Raw genomic sequence first — 17631 nt, forward strand, 5'->3', positions numbered from 1 at the left:
TCTGCTGGTAAAGATGTTTGGCCGGGACTCTCTGTTTATTACAATGTTATGCTAATAAGAGTAGTTTTAGCCACTTTTCCACACATCTTGTACCGGTTGTGAAAATACACTTCTGCACGGCAGCAGAGCGAAAATATAGGTAAAGTGTTTTTTCTCCTCTATACCAAAGTGACTGTTAAAAACAAACAAACAAACAGAAGTTTCACTTAACTAAAAGGTTGTGTTTTTTTTAACATGATGTTTGGGAAGTTCTTCCAAACACTGTTGAAGAATTTACCACAAATGCGCCGCAGTTGTAGTTTGGTTTGCTTTCACTCTGTGTCTAGTTCATCCCATGCAGCTCAATGAGATTTGTCTGGAGACTGTGCTGGCCACTCCATGATTTAAAGTGGTCAGTGCTGACATAGTCTGGATGTGTGTTTTGGGTCATTATCTTGCTGTAGTATGAACCCCTGACCAATCAGGTGTAGACCAGAGGGTGTTACACGGTGCTGCAATTTGCTTTGGCAGCCCTTTTGGTTCAGGGTCCCAGACACTGTGTGCAAACATAAAACAACTCTGTTTAATCTACTTAAAACGAACTCAGGCGTGTTTGCGCGGTTAGTTCTGTTAGTTTGGGCTGGCATCAGATATCAGTTGCAGAACCACTTGAAAAGGTGGGTCTCACTCTGTTTCCAAACGGACCCTGGTGCGGTTTGTTGGTGGTGTGAAAGAAAACAAACCAACCACAGGATTTTATGATAGCAGATATGTGATTTTAGGATGATTTCAACAGCTAAACCAATAACAAATCCATCTGCTGATTGTGAAATCTATCCGCAAACTCATAATTGATCCTGATAAAGGCCACATATATCCAATGACCCAATGGTTCCCAACTGGTCCAGTCACAGGGTCCAAATTTCTCCTTAGTCATTAGTTCAAGGCCTACACAGTTTAATACATTCAGCATCATACCGTACTTGCATTTGTTTGTCATCTCTGTCAAGTATCTGTCCATTATTCACTCCACTTTTGGACTGCAACCCACCAACTGGAAACCACTACCATAGCCTATTCATGCTAATGCATACATGTAACCATTGTAACACATATGCACATCAGTGTGGGTATTTTCCCTGATTAAAAAGCTGTTAAAAGTGCCATCATTGTATCCAACCCTGTGTACTTTGTTCATTAAGTATATTAAAAAAGTGTGTGACAGTGATGCCACAGTATGAAGCCCTGAATCATAACTGTACAAGATACCTTCTTTTCATCCTGTCTCTATGTTAGTCATTATTCATAACATAATTGATTTGCAGTCTAATAATAGCCTACTAATAATGCTTACAATCAGTTATTTCTCCATGAGCTCTTTGTGAAACCAAAGAACATAAATAGCATTTAAGTGCTGTTGCGTAAACGTCAGTCACTGGAATTTCATTTGCCCACGTGGGTCCTGATGATGCACTCGTGATGCAGGACGACAAACGCCAAAACTGTCCAATCAACAAGTTACCTGTCAGTCGACAGAACTTCATATATACTCAAAATGAACCAAGCTACAGGTGTAAAAACATCCTTTCTCTTTAACAAAAAGGTCTACCTCTGTAGGGCAGTGGTTCCCAAATGGTGGGTCACGGTCCAAAAGTGGGTTGCAGGTCCACTCTAAATGGACCGCAGGTGACTCACAAACATGTCAAGTTTGGAAAAAACACAATTATTTCTAAGTACAGTGAATTTCTGGCACAGAGTTTTTATTTTGAGGTGCTGTTTCCTGCTGTAGAGTGAGTTTAATAATGGATGGGTACTTGACCCTGAATGTATTAAACAAGGAGAAATCTGGACCCTGTGGCTGGACCAGTTGGGAACCACTGCTGTTGGGGTCCTTTCCATAATGTTGTCAGACACTTAAATAATAATCTGAGCCTTTTAGTGGCTGTAAAATGACAGTGCACAAATGCTCTCTCAATGCTGGACTAATTAATAAAACTGTTCTCTCCGTTAGACACAAAACATGAGACAACAGGGTCAATAAAAATACTGAAGTTACCCTTTAAGCATTTATAAGTGTTTATATACTACTTAAAAATAATAGGGAGAGGGGGTTTGAAATAAAAAATGAAAGCAGCATACTTCGACCTGGTGGTGGTGTCCTGTAGCAGCTTCTCTCTGCTGGTTGAGTCACGCTGTGACGGGGCACACTCGGCTCTGTAATACAATAAAGAGAAGAGAGAGGGAGAGAGAGGACAAACTGGAGTAACTGACACGGAGTGATCGATGACTCACTCAGTGTGTGCTTATGAATGAGTCACTGTGATATACATGATTATATAGATATACATTTTACTTGACATATTCTGCATACTGATGTAAAAATCCTGCTCCTGTCTGATAGAGATTAAAATAAAATCACAACAGCATGATATACTTTAATTTACAACAGATATTTTAAAAAAATCAATATGACTTATATATTATTGTAAATTACATTAATTTAACTGTTTTTATTTGTAATTTATTAAATATCATATGTCTCCAGGTTACAGACTAAAAGCTGCAGAGAGCTTGAACTCAGTGACTCACTCTCAGTGAGTCATCAATCAACCTGTATCAATTGCACGTTCAGACAAATGATGATCACCTTCTTACATCATGGTTTGCTTCCAGAGAAGCTTCTGAAAACATCAGCTGTTGACATTACGACATGACAACAAGGATTACACTTCTTAAGAAGCATCTGTTGATAATGTTTTGGTAACTTTGCTGAACTCTGAACTACGAAGTTTAAGTATCTCAGGGTATTGTTCACAAGTGTAGGTAGAATGGAGAGATGAGATGGATTGGAGGTTTGGTATGGCGTCTGCAGTGATGCGGGCGCTGTGCTGGAGAGCTGAGGCAGAAGGCAAAGCTTTCGATTTACTGGTCCATCTACGTCCCAACCCTCACCTATGGTCATGAGCTCTGGGTAGTGACCAAAAAAATGAGATCCCGGATACAAGCCGTCGAAATGAGTTTCCTCAGAATGGTGGCTGGGCTTAGCCTATAGCCGCTGCTCCTTCGCGTCGAAAGGGGTCAGTTGAGGTGGTTCGGACATCTGATCAGGATGCTTCCTAGGCTCCTCCTGTTGGAGGTGTTCGGGCATGTCCCACTGGTAGGAGGCCCTGGGGCAGACCCAGAACACACTGGAGGGATTACATATCTCATCTGGCCTGGGAACGCCTCGGGGTCCCTCAAGATTAGCTGGAAAGTGCTGCTGGGAAGAGGGACGTCTTTGTTTGCTGCCCCCACAACCCAACTTCAGATAAGCTGTAAATAAATACAGACATGTTATAAACAGAATTAAATTAGCATATGAGGAAACAAGACAGAGATTTAAATACAAATACTGATTGAGTGAGAGTTATTTAAAGTGGCACTTTACTTTTCACAGTGGGGTCATTACATTTAAGTTTCCCCATGAAAGAACTTTAACAAAACAATCACTGGCTGATCTAAGGGTCTATCCTGGCCTGAGTGTTTACTTTCCAGATCAGGTTTAAGTTGTGTCATTACTTAATGCGAACTGTAATACTTCTCAAAACAGATGGTTGTAGTTTTTGGAATAGCACTCATTTACCGCCAGATGGAGAAAGGTAAAACTGTCAACTACAATCAATTAATATCACCAGATTTATATTTCAGGTGAGATCATTGTCAACATCATACTCCTCAGGGTCTCCTCCTCCACTTACTCAGCAGTCCCTGTTCATGCAGATACTGGCATTCTCACAATGACCGGTCCCTCTCTGTTACAGATATCCTGCGTCATTGTGGGAGGCTGCCGGTCATATCGGGAAGTCTTCCAGTGGGCTACTTGACAAAACACCAGACAGGCAACCTCTCCATGAAGCAGGGACCTATTATGTAACAACACAGAAAACATTAGATTGTTGAATCTCTCTAATCAGTGGCCCTACAGCCATTATTACCTAACAGTAACAGAGCCAGATGAATACAGTTTGCAAATGCAGCTGAGAGTTTGTTTCAGCCAGATGTGTGAGTTTCATTATTAAAGGATTACTTCATCCATTAAAATGATCATTTGTCTCAATAACTCACCCCGGACCCAAGAAACAGAAAATTCTTGAGGACTTGAAGTCATGGGGGTCCGTGTTTAACAACAGCAAAACAACTGTTTACAAACTCTCGCACAATATTCTAAGTCTCTTTTATCCAGTCATATGCTCAGTACTTCCCAAACACATGCATTTTCACTAAAACCTTACTATTTTAGACACTTCCGCATCAACAGTCTCACACATGGACAAATAGTGTGCCTGGGCAAACACGTGAGTGCTAAATAAAAAGCACAAGTAGATTTAAAACGCGCACACTTGCCCAGACGGCCTACGCATATGAAATGCTTTAAATAGTAAGGTTTTAGCAAAATGCATACAACTGTACCCAGTAAACACTGAGATTTGAATGACCGTTGTTTGAACGACCAATCAAGACATCTCATTATGGTTGATAAATAGTTCCAAGATGAATGTTGTACTGACATCTGCAACTTATGCTGAATGCCAGCTGGACATCCTTTCTGAGCGTCCTAGCAACGTCAAAATACGATGTTAACACAACCAAATAATAAACTAACATTGATCCCCACAGGACTGGATCAGCCGTCTCCTGGGAGGAAGTCCTGTGCTTTATCCATTCATCCACCGCAACTTTTTCATCTGTGTGGTATTCATCGCTCCTTTTACTTCGTCACCTGACTTTCTGTAAATAACCCTGAAGGCTACCTCTTCCATTTGTGATCAAAGATGTGGGTTTGGATAAGACTTGGCTTTTACAAATACCACAGGCTCAAAACAAAGCGATAGGAGTATAATTTTTTTAATTTAGAAAATGGGTGCAGACTAATACTAGTCTTGGGAATACGGAATGGACGATACAGTTTTGCCATCTGATCACATCACAACCAAACAAATACATAAAATGTCAATAAAATGTTGTATTACAAGCAAAAGATACATGAATTTGCTTTTTTTTCATTGTAATAATATGATCAATACATCAACCATCTGGCCGTCACCATATTGATGTTATTGATTACTAGTTACCTTCATTTGAAAGTAATGAGTTCCTTTACAACATTACTCTCTGTGTAGAGTGACAAGTTTCATATTACATTTCTTTTACGTTACTTTCACCAAAATGACCTCAGAAGATTGACGAGGCATTGTGAATGGATGAGGCTAACGTTTCATAGCAAGTAATCAAAGCACAGAAGCTTCAGTTTATTACACTTCACTTCAAAGCCAGTGGTTCGCAGGTCTGATCAATTCATGCATTTAACACATGGTGGCTACAACTTTGTATTAAAATGCCCTGCTTATATTAATATTGTGATGATATGTTCAAATAAACACAAGAAATTTGTGCTCTAGAGAAAGGATCAGCACTCAGTGAAAAACCCCTTAAGCCCCTATTATGGCAAGGCTTAACTATACAGACCAATGAGCAGTGATAACTAACATGTCTTTGGGGTCATCATCAGGTGGGAACCTCCTTTCACCAGTGTTTCATCTAGTTGGTCCCACGACACCTCCAGGAGGCGAGACACTCCCCTAATGCCAGGTCTCACTGCTCCCCGCACCGACCCAACAACCTCCTTTACCTTACTTACACATGGCTTTCTCAGCCCGAACAGCACTGCCACCTTCAACAAACCCAGGCTCCGTTTATGCGAGCTCCAGGTAGAGACGGTGCCGATACTACCTTTCCTAACACATTCACCATACCCTATTTCACATGCTACATACCATAAGCTAAAGTTAAAGGAGATAGAGAAGATAAACTCACAGAATCAGCAAACACACTCACCTTGCAGCATGATCTCAAACAAAAGGGACTCAAATAGGCCACTCCCACATATTGAACAATTAAATAGACTTTTTTAAATAAACAAATAGCCTTGGACACAGGGACGGGCAGGCAAAGGATCAAAGTCTGATAATTATGAGATAGGGATGAATATTTGTGGGCCTATCATATGGAACACAATAGACGAACACTGAGGATAGCACAACAAACAGAATGGCATGCAAATACGCAACTATGAAAAGCACAAATTAGTACGTTGGAGCTGGAACACTACCTGCCGGTTCCCGGTGTGCTGGTCAGCTAAGACAGCACCAGACAGAGACTTATGCCTAAGAATGGTACAGTGTGTCGACGTTTCTCCACCATTGTAGGGGATGTCAATGGAAACACATCCAACATACTAATGCACAATCTACTGCACCACCCAGATACATCTCTCACCGTGGAGGCAAGCAAGAAAAACAAAGTCTTCTTCACAAATTTAGCGGACACAGGGGTTAAGCATACCTTTAACAATCCCGATAAAGTATGTGGAAGTCAATTCAACAGCCTGCAGGGTAACACCTTACTTGCTAGGAAAATTTCCTAGAAAGACCAATGTAATCTGGTACCAAATAATGGAAAATAAGGAATGAAATCTCCAGCTGAGCTCGAGTAAATTGCAATTTTTCAAGCGTTGCAGCCCCTTTTGTGTGAGTGTCAACTTATCTTGCAATTACATTTTTAACATTTTCACATTTTGCACTCTGACATATTTTCATGTTCATCATCACGTAATCTGTTTTTTTCTTTCCTTGTCTTACACCAAATTCATGAACTAGAGTTCCCCCATCTTTGACGTGAATACTTAATTTAATGGTCTATCTGGACAAATGGGTTTGGTCTCACAGTTGGACCCAGAACTCTAAACTCTAAACACCCCTAGTCAAAAAACAAGTCTGCAACAAGAGAGGTGCTGAGGAGGGAAGCATGAGCCAGCCAAAAAACTAAGAACCGAGGTGTTGTGCTGATGGAGATGGAGTGATAAAGAGAACTGGAGGAAAGGGGATGTTTTTCTAAAGAGTGAAATGTTGAAATACAGAGAACACATCAACGAAACACTTCTCTTTTGATAAGGTTATTCTACACCCTGAAGAATTTAAGAAGTCAAAGTTTAGATATTAAGTTCACAGAGCAAGACACTGTGTTCGACACTACTTTATCAAACAGGCAGATAGCTGTTTATCTTTCCAACGAGATCCAGCCAAGTGTGTTACACTCCCAACATCGTGTCATAAATCCATGGGTGGACACATGCAAACAGCCTTACATAAACACTTGAAATTATCTGAGGTCATTAACTCTATGGTTTTTATCAAAGGGAAATTAAAGGCAGTCAGCTTTACATGCAGCCCTGCCCAGTCCGTACAGGAGAATAATAGCAGAACGCATAAAAATGGAGCCATGGATGGAGGATCTGATGAATGAAATAAGCCTATTAATGTCCATTCTCACACATATCCGTCTGTCTGGACAAAGTGTACACTCTAGGGACGGTGTCTCCATTGTCACTTATGCCAATTTGGTGCTCCTATCTGAAATGCATGAATCATAGCCCATTATTGTGATGAATTTTAGAACTTTGTCACTCGAAGAGAGATGCCTCATTTCCTCTGTGCAGTTGTCCTGTCAGAGAGGAGGAGAAGACACCTTTCCTCCAAAATGTCTTGACAGAGCAGTACTTTCAAGACGTGCATAACAAAAGAGATTTTTAATACCTTGACTGTACATACATGTGATGTAATGATCACCTCACCTCAATGTTCATGCTATGACTCATCGGCCCTTATGCAGAGATGCAGAGGGAGCAGGTGGGTGTTTGTGTTGTATTGTATTGTGACATAAATGGGCTGTAATGCATAATGTCACCATGAGGCCCAGTGGGAGGGCTCAGAAACGCTGTGTGTGGGGAGCCATGTAGAAAACTCTGAGGTGGTGTGTACATGTGTTGTCTTGACCGTGGAGAGATCTACATACAGTGGCCCCCCATCCCTGCTTTGCATACATTTTAATTAGCTGACAGACTCTACCTGACAGGTTTGTTATTTTAAGTTCAATATAAAAGAAAGAGGGTGGCAAGGTGGTGCAGAGGTTAGCATTGTTGCCTCACAGCAAGAGGGTTCTTGGTTCCTGCCTGTGTCTCGTGTTTTCTCTGGGTACCCTGGTGCCCTCCCACAGTCCAAAGACATGTACATTAGGTTAATTGGTGATTTTAAATTGTCCGTAGGTGTGAATATGAGCATGAATGGTTGTCTGCCTCTATGTGTCAGCTTTGTGATAGTCTGGCGACCTGTCCAGGCGTACCCCGCCTCCTGCCCAATGCCAGCTGGGATAGGTCCAGCCCCCCGTGACCCCCAACAGGATAAGCAGTTACGGAAAATGAATGAAAATAATTAAAAGAAAGAACAGTCATGACGAAAGTGTCAGCGTTCCAAGTGCCAGACTTTGGTGTCACTTGTATTGGAGTCAACGGGACGGGAACAACAAATCACACTATAACCCATCATATCTTTGTTGTTTTAACTTTGACTGAAGAATTCATCCATCAGATTAAAAGAACACTTTATGTGATGCTTACTAATGTTTTTATGCCTCAACGCCGGTTTCGGGTTGTTCGTCCGTCCGTCCCATTCTTGTGAATGCGTTATCTCAAGAATGTCTTGAGGGAGTTTTATTCAAATTTGACACAAATGTTCACTTGGACATCACGATGAACTCTTAGATTTTGGTGGTCACAGATCAAAGGTCAAGGTCATAGTGACCTTGCATCCGTGTCATTCTTGTGAACGTAATATCTCACAAACACCTTGGGGGAATTTCTTCAAATTTTCCGAAACATTCACTGGGGCTCAACGATATATTGATTAGGTTTTGATAGTCATAGGTCAAGGTCAGTGTAACCTTGCAACTGTCTCATTCTTGTAAATGTAATATCTCAAGAATGCTTTGGGGGAATTTCTTAAATTTGGCACAAACATTATGTTTGAATAAAATTAGATTTAGAATTTGGTGGCTGAAGATCAAGGGTCAGTGTGACCTCACAAAACACATTTTTGGCCATAACTTAAGAATTCTTATGCAAATTATGACAGAACTTCAAAAAATGTATAGGATATAATGACGAAGTGATGACGTTCTATATCTTAAAGGTCAAGGGTCAACTTCACTTTGACATCATGATATTCTGCATGGAGCACATTTCTGGCCATGACTCAACGTCATATCTATCTACTGTAGGAGAGACCAGACAAGTGCACCGAGGCATACAATCACGGGACGGTATTTCTTGTTGGCAAAATATATGCGTTGGTTTTCCTTGTTATTGGTCTCTAAACAGATCATGGCTCTGTCCAGCAGCTGCATCTCAGCCTCTGCTAGACAGAGCCATGATCTGTTTGGAGACCAATAAGTCACTCAATAAGTACAACCAATGCGTATATTTAGATAAATAATGTCAGTGGGCATCACATAATGTGTTTTTTTAATCTGTCTGGCTCCTCGAACGCTGTCACTGTCAACATGACTGTTCCTTCTTACACATTATCCTTGATAGAGACCAGGATTTGCCATCTGAATTACAATCAGAATACTGTGGCATGTAAACAACTTCTCCAGGTTTCTGAGCATTCTTTGTTGTTAGGCTGCAGATGATGGTGTGAAATCACAACATAACTGGACACAGATGATCCGAAATCTGGAACTGGAGGCAAAGACAACACTGCACAAATGCCTATGATTTGTGCTGTTTACAACTGTTCAAATCAATCAAATTTTAAAAAACAAAAAAAACAAAACACACCAATTTAAGTCCAAAAACAATAGAACTTGAAGAGAAGAAGTAAAAAACAAAAAATGAAAAAAAACAACTTACTAAGAGGCAGCAGCAGATGTGGATCAAAAACCTCTGTCTTCTGTTTGGAGGAGCGGAGTCAACTAATGTCAAACATTAATGTAAGGGTCACGTTAAACATGCCTAAAGTCTAGTCCTCAAGTTTACCGTAGTATATCCAGTGGCACCACTAGAGATTTTGGGCCACACTGGGCCTTACCGCCACAGGCCACACAAATCCTGTGCAAATTCTGTAACCACACCTCCAAAACCAGTGGTGTAGTGGAGGATATACGCAAGTATGCTGGGTATACCCACCTCTTTACAAGGCTGTTCACAGTATACCCACCTATCTGCCAAAAAAGCCAAAAAGCCATTGGAATATATAGGACAGCATACCCACTTCCTTTTCGGTAACCTACCCATCTACCTAGAAGTACACCCACCTCTTCCACCACCATTACACCACTGTCCAGAACTCAATCAACCCAATCTTTTAATTAAAAGACATATATTCTGCTTATGTGATATGATGCAATATTATACAACTTAGGTCTATCTATCCAGTAGTATACAATGTCTCTAAAATTGTCTCCACGTTGACAAATTACAACACTAAAATACTCGTACATGCACACAGAATTATATAATATTTTACCATAAACTAAGGAGCTCATGTTATGATCATAGAAATAATATTTCTATGGTTATATTACTTTGAAAGGAGCTATTCTGCATAATGTGTACTTTTTATACTTCAAGTACGTCTCGCTGATAATACTTCTAAACTTAAGTAACCTTTTGAATCCAGATGTTTACTCATGAACTGTGGTATTTTTACTTTTAATTAAGAAAACAATGTGAGTACTTCTTTCACCACTGGAAACACCCTCATAACCAACATTTGACAGACAGCTGCTCACCTACTTCTTCAGTTGGGAGCAGGGCTGGTCCATTTGTAAGGTGTACAGGAGCTGCTGAGGATGAAGCTGCATCTGTATTTTGGCCTGGTACCTGGCAGGGACAGGGACAACTGCTTTAATATGAATTATTTTCTAAAAGTTTGGCTGTAATTATTAAATGGCGGCTTAAAGAGGAGCAGAGCATAAGTACAGCATTTTCTGTTAAGATATTAACTTAACCGTTAGGGGAGCAAACCTAACTTACTTGGCTATGGACTAAACAGGTGAATTTCAACCGCTCACGGTTTACCCACCTGTCTTTGTGACAAACTGGGTGACAACCCGTCGGTATTTCTTTTCTCTTTCCTGTGCTTCTTTTAGTTTTAGCAACCCAGAGTTTTCCTTTTGACAGTAACATGAAGTTCAGCTCCACCAGCAGTTGACGTTTTAAACCACCAGCAAGTAACATCTCCTCCGGTTAAAGGGATGGACCGAACCATTTCATAAAATAGAGGGGGGAGCAAGAAATACCGAAGCTCTATGAATGTTTAGCTACTTTCAGCAAAATGACCCAAAACAAGAAAAGAAAAATAACCCGTCCGTGTTAAAAGCTTTTGTTAATGATGAAATGCAATACTTTTCTTTGAAGAAAAAAAAAATGTTCTAATTTTTTTAAGAACCCCCGTCAATCATGGGCCTTTAGAATCGTCTTAACTATTCTCCCCAATATGGCGCATATTGTCTGCTTAATCAATGGGTGCTCTCACACCTGTAGTCCTGTTCATTTGGTCTGCAGCAGAGGAAAAAATATTAAAGATGGTTGCATTTTAGTAAGAGGTGTAAACATAAACTGTGTGTTCCAATACCCATACTACCATGCTATAAAGTATGCCAAAAAACAATTTAGTGTGTCCCAATACATAATATGTCAAATGCAGTATGCCAAAAATACGTGATGTAGTAGATGTACTAGATACATCCAGTCAGATTTTGCAGTATGCAAGCCAACATGCTTTTCTGGCTATTCCGACCCATAATCCTTTGCAGCAGCAGACAATAGGCTACCTCACATCAACTGAGCTGCAAACAGATGGCGGCTCATTGACAGCTATGATAAGTCCCAATGAGGGATGACAGTGCATTCAAGTAACTGATGACTAGTTGACTAGTAATAATAGGAATATTATTTGTGTAGGTAAACAAAATAGTCATAACTATCACAAACTACAAAAGGACGTAACTATGACATGAACTGCAGATATAGGCTAATTTCACTGTCACAAAAATGTTAGAATCTACAGTCTGTGCAGGTATAACTTTAAAGTTAAATTGCAAAGTAACAACAGCAGAGCTCTACGGTTTGATCTCCGTCTCTGGCGAACTCTGTAAGTGACGTTTGTTTATCTCCGAGGTAACCAATATAAAAGCAAGAGGGTCAAAGTTCAGGGCGTAATGTTATGAGAGAGTAGTATGTCCCAATTGTGTGCATGTTGCATGCAATGGTAGGTTGTTTGGTCAGCAACTCCATCTGGCCAATTGTTATTTGCTGGGTAGTATTTGCATACACTTTCCAAACATTGGTGAAAACACTGTAAAATAAAAACAGAAGTGCTTTGGGTGGCTCATTGTGTAGTGAAGGATAACATCTGGCTGAGGACAGTGGAAGATGAAGGAAGAGAGGGTGGTGCGGAGGATGATGGTGATGGTGGAGCTGGGGGGTCAGGATGTGTCTGGTTTCTAATAAAATGTAGAACTTTATGATCACACGCCTTTGTTCTTTGCCTTAGCTGCTGAGAAATGTCTCCTACACAGTATATCTTTCTAGACGGGTGAGTCATCATCTTTATCTCCATTGCTGTCCAGGATCCACATGTGTTACATCAGGAGGCTCCGACCTGCAAATTCTTAAGCTTAAGCTCCATGAATCCATGATGAGCTAGACTCACAAGTCAGTCTTTAGACGCTTTGTTTAACTAAAGACTGATGACTTTCTCCCTGATTTTGTGTTTAGATGGGCGGATACAATTTCAGAGTTGAAAAAAAAAACTCCCTACGTTGCAGAATCAATAGTAAATCTGCAGGGCGGTCCTTCGGTGGCTCGCTGAACTCTTGTGCTTGTAAACATAGTCCGACTAGAAACACGTGTAGTGGTACAAAATGGCAAAATGGCTCAGCTGCGCTTGCAGAAAACGCCATCAAAGTTAGTGGATGTTTGTCGCATTTGCGGCGACACATTCTCGCCAACTAAAAGAAACAAACATAATCTTTTACAAGGCCATGACTCATCCGTCCGGCTGGACTATAGAGAGAATCGCTTTGTTGTTTACAAATACTTCCGGGTAGAAAACCAGCAGAGCTTTTAGCTATATATATATGTGTATATATATATATATATATATAAAGTCACATTTTTCACATCACTGTATCACCGTTTAGACTAATCCGATGTTTGTAAAGTCTATAAACACAATGNACACGTTTGATAAAACGGAGTTTAATCTCTCGGCATCCATTTTCAAGCTCTGTGTGTGTTTGTTTCCTTGCAGACAAGAAAAGGGGGAGCGCACATTTCCGAGAAGGCGTGTCCTTTTCAAAAATGCAAGAGGCGTTGCTTTGTTGCCGGCTGTTTTCGCCGGTGTGTTAAACACACTTTAGAAAGGAGTGTCCCCAGACTATCAGAAGGCGGAGACCTCTGACTGTCTGGTGGCGAGACTAATGATGAGCTGTCTATCCAGTCCTCACGATGTTTGTCCGTGGTTCTTCCTTTTCACCAGATACGCTGTCTGTTCTCGTATATTCTGCATTTGTGAATATGAAACAGATGCAGACATGGTGCATTAAATTTGGCAGATAGTGTGCTGTGGGTCATTATACGCAGATGTGTCTGTGGTCTGATTTTACAACAGTACCAAGGTTGTAAAACACTTACAAATGCACTTAAGTTATATTACTGCATTTCTCGCCTTAACTGGATTAGTATCCTTTCAATTCTGTTTAATTCAATTTATGCGTGAGCCGCGCAAAGATGTCACACACAGTGCAGCTTCATAAATTCACTTCAAGTCCAAAATCATTGTTCAGAGATGCTCTATTTTATTACATTGTTAGGTTATTAGATCAACATGCAAGTTTTATTGTGCATTTCAACACCAATAAAATAATAATTTACATCCCACATGTTCAGTAGAGTGGTGCAGGAAGTTTCCCTTTGTGGCTAACCCAAAAATAAACACCACCTTAATTCCCTTGACAAAAGGCCAGTGGGAATTTTTCCTTTCGTTTCGTTTCGATTATTACAGAGGATGAGCTCTGTGGCAAACAAAGGTTTATGATACTTCAGCAAGATAATCTTCACAAGTGAACACAAATTTTACGATTCTGAAGTGTAAATGCAATCGGCAGAAGGAAAAAGTAAATGTTAATGCTATAAACAAACTCCACCGTGGTTGCACGACTTCAGTGTCACCACCACAACAAGGTTGTAAAGCCACGTTCGGCGTGATGACATTCTGTAGTCTCATTTAGTCTGTTAGCACATCATGCTAAGTGTCACCCAAAACCAACAGAAAGGCTTAAGGGTTAGGGTTAGGGGTTAGGGTTAGGGGTTAGGGTTAGGGCCTTTCAAGTCATCTTACCAATCAAAGCACTTTTTTACACTACAAGTCACATTCATACACTGGTGGCTGAGGATACCATACAAGGTGCCACCTGCTACTCAGTTTTTAACACACTCACACACTGATGGAACAGCCATCAGGAGCAATTTGGGGTTTAGTATCTTACTCAAGGACACTTCCTTGCAGACTGGAGAAGCCAGGGATTGAACCGTTGATCTTCTGATTAATGGACGCTCTGCTCTACCTGCACGTGAGAGAAATGTGAAGAGTCTTGTCATATATTCCAGGAAGGTGATAAAGACATAGCAGATTAGGAATTCCCACCCAAGGAGTCTAGACACAGGTGGTGGTAATGGTGGTGATGAGATGAAGAGGAAGCTGAGGATCTGGATGTGAAGAGGAGCGGGCTTTTGATGAGCTCATCCTGGGCTCTGGATAAGGTGAGTGGGGGTGAATGGGTTGGAGGAGGGTGTGAGGATTCTGCCTAAAATGACAGCTGACAGGCGCAGAGAGAACGGATTTGGTTTGGCAGCAGCAACATGAATAGCTGAAGGAGATCGTGACAAAGTTTGATTAGTTAACTGGGAGAGGGAACACCCATAGTCAGTTGTTTGGAGGAAGCGGTGGGAGTGAGATAGAGAGAGAACTGTGAATGAATAAAGCATAAATAAAGTCGTCCTGATTGAACTTAGGCTGAGCTTCATTATTTTAGTTTATGTTGTCCCTATGGTGCATTTTGCTAAATAAAGTCATTAAATGACACCAAACTAACTGATATACAGTGAGCAAACAGCATTTTTCTTCGTCCCAGGACCCACAAAGAGTAGATGTGGCCACACCCAATACCAAGCCTGCAATCACTTTATTTCATCACGCAGTAGCAAAGTTACAGGCGCAATATAAAAGTTTAATTTTGCATCAAAACACTCAAACTAATTGTCTGTTTCTGATCATATTATTATCTGTGGCTAAAATAAGCCACCTGTGCAGGAACTGGTGGATCTTCCCTTTGAAGCCCACATCGTAGATTATCAGTGGCCAGAGGGGTCAAGGCAGGCTTCATGTTCCAGGACGCCCTGACTTGTCCACTGTGGAGAGCCAAGTGTTGAGGTCATCGCGGGTTGTGTGGCTCGCTGCTGTGCCCTTTAGATGGCTGGTGACGATCATACCCAGGCTTCTCTGAGATGTCTGCCTTCTCTCAAGTATAATGGAAGCAGATGGCAATCAGCTTGTGGTGCTCAAAGCTAAAAAAACAAATATACTCAACCCTAATTCCTAAAAAGTTAGGGAGCAGTGTAAAACATGAATAAAAACAGAGTGCAAAGTCCTTTGACATATATTCAGTTACAGTACAGAGACAAGATATTTGGAAATTAAATTTCCATTCTTGCTTGATACACGACTTCAGTTGTCTCACAATCTGGGGTCTCTGTTGTTGAATTTTGCGCTTCATAATGCGCCCTACATTTTCTTTCTTTTTTTGTTGTTATAATTCTCTTTTTATTGGTTTATGAGAGCAATATGAATGTACATGAACAAAATTCACAACCAGTTGAACATTACATTGCACTAACAAGGTTGTTGAATCAATACATATATAGAGAGACAGTGGGGAGCTACTGATCTCACATCTATGTGTTGCTAGTACTTACAAATAACAAAAAGTTATTCTCTCCGCGCCACACATTTTCAATAGGAGACAGGTTTGGACTGCAGTTAGGCCAGTCTAGTACCCGTACTCTAACTGTGAAGCTACGTTCTTGTTGTTCAGTGCAGATTGTAACTTAGTATTTTCTCTCTTGTACCCTCTCTCTTGCGTTGTGTGACTGACAAAGGACAGTCCCTCTCTCTTTGCACACGGAATCACATTAGATCTCACAGCAACCCTTGTGGTAATAGGCTCCATAAATTGCACTGGGACAGCACACTGTAGACTGGCAATGATAAGCAGGAAGTCCCAGTCAAGTTTCCCTGGGCTACTCTGTGGGGCACACCCTACCAGTCTGCACAGGCCCATCAGAAAGCACTCACCATTCAGTGTTCAACAACTTTCCCAGTCTTTTGTTCTACCCCTGGTCCAACTTTTTTGAAATGTGGTGCAGGCCTCAAACTCAAAATGAATGTATGTTAACAAAAAAACAAGTTTTTCAGTTTGAACTTTAAATATCTTGTTTTTGTATTCAATTCAAGCGTACAGTAGCAAAGTTACTATTGCGATATGAACATTTTATTTTGCATCAAAACAGTAAATAAATTGTCTGTATCATATTATATTTTTATCTGCATGCACATTGCTAAAATAAAGAATGGAAGTGGATTTCCAATCATGTTCAGACCACTTTGAGGCAGATAGGACATCTCCAGAAACACAGAAGGGTTTACAGAAACATTAAAAATGTATGAAGCACTGATATGCACATATTAACTCTAATACAGTTGCTTAAAACCCAATCCCATTTTCAGAGGTGGGTAGTAACTAGTTACATTTACTCAGTTACATTTACTTGAGTAACTTTTTGGATAAATTGTACTTTTCAGAGTAGTTTTAATGCAAAATACTTTTTACTTTTACTTGAGTTATATTGTTTTAAAGCAACAATACTCTTACTTGAGTACAATATTTGGCTACTCTACCCACCTCTGAGTACATAATTACATATATATATATATATATATATATATATATATATATATATGTACAGTATATATAAGAATATATTTGTGTTTCTTGTGCCTTGATTTATGTTATGTTTGTAAAGATTTAATTTATTTTTGTTTTAGTTAAAGGGGTATCATTTAAAATACATGAATTTGTAGATTATTATTTTTGATTGATTGATTACGTTCATGTTCTTATTTTACAAATAAATCAGACATTACTCAACAGTTACTCAGTACTTGAGTAGTTTTTTCACCAAATACTCTTTTACTCTTACTCAAGTAATTATTTGGATGACTACTTTTTACTTTTACTTGAGGAATATTGTTCTAAAGTATCAGTACTCTTACTTGAGTACAATATTTGGCTACTCTACCCACCTCTGCCCATTTTGTGTCTCCCTTTGTCTTATCACTTGTCTTTTTACTTTCGTATCTTAGAACGTGAACTCTCGCCATGATCGTTTGGAGAAAACAAGATCAAGGCAGGATGCTCTTTCTCCTTACAACTTGTCTCCTGCACCGCAGGCAGAGACTGCTGGATGCCTGCTCTTCTTCTCCCTGTAACAGAGTAATGCACAGTGCTGTCCGATCCAGTTCTCTGTCAGTGTTGTGTTGAATTAAAGTTGAGCGCTCCCCACTGATCACCAGGGATAGCCGACAGGAACTTGTCAGGACATTTGATCTTCACATACAGATCGAGGTGACCCACTCGGAGCAGGCAGAAGCTGGA

The sequence above is a fragment of the Epinephelus moara genome, chromosome 12, assembly GCF_006386435.1.
Source record: "Epinephelus moara isolate mb chromosome 12, YSFRI_EMoa_1.0, whole genome shotgun sequence".
Lineage (NCBI taxonomy): Eukaryota > Metazoa > Chordata > Actinopteri > Perciformes > Serranidae > Epinephelus > Epinephelus moara.